Raw genomic sequence first — 672 nt, forward strand, 5'->3', positions numbered from 1 at the left:
TGTGTGTGTGTGTGTGTGTGTGTGTGTGTGTGTGTAGACGGACTACGACATGGTGGACTACCTGAATGAGTTGAGGGAGGGCTGCCTGGAGGCGTACACCGGGATCATCCAGGGCCTGAAGGGGGACCAGGAGAACGTGCACCGTAAGACTCTCAATATGGTTTTTCAGAATAAAATACACAGCTGCACCTTGCCCACTGAATATGGTTTTTCAGAATAAGAGCTGGAACATTAAGTTAATTTAAACAGTTAATGTTAAACAGTTAATGAGTTGAGCTAACCCCGCCCCCGTTGCCACGGTGACGGCGAGGCGACGTCGGTTCCTCTTCCTGACTGCAGTGTATCAGGAGGATTTTACGACGTCGCAGAGAAACGAGTCTGTTTCACCCAGAATGCATCAGGCTGCCGCCACACACACAGCGTCCTGGTTTTGCGAGACTCAACAGCATAGATAAATAAATAATAATAATAATAATAATAATAATAATAATAATAAAGTGATTTGAGAAGTTTTACCAACAAACCCTCAACTCCTCCTCTCCTCCTCCTCTCCTCTCCTTGTATCCTTCTCCTTCTCTCTGTACCCTTTCTTATCTTCTCTTGTCTCGGCTCTTGTCTCTTCTCTGTCCTCTCCTGTCTCCTCTCCTCTCCTCTGTCCTCGTCTCCTCTCCT

General features: G+C 46.7%; 1 non-coding gene across 1 annotated transcript; it reads left to right on the forward strand.

Annotated features, from left to right (window-relative positions):
* Window positions 1-311: 311 nt before the first annotated feature.
* LOC117939801 lies at window positions 312-448 on the forward strand. Its single transcript, XR_004655663.1, has one exon. It is a non-coding gene; the product is annotated as a small nucleolar RNA SNORA79 (small nucleolar RNA).
* The last annotated feature ends 224 nt before the right edge of the window (window positions 449-672 follow it).

This window comes from Etheostoma cragini, unplaced genomic scaffold (genome assembly GCF_013103735.1).
Source record: "Etheostoma cragini isolate CJK2018 unplaced genomic scaffold, CSU_Ecrag_1.0 ScbMSFa_1141, whole genome shotgun sequence".
Lineage (NCBI taxonomy): Eukaryota > Metazoa > Chordata > Actinopteri > Perciformes > Percidae > Etheostoma > Etheostoma cragini.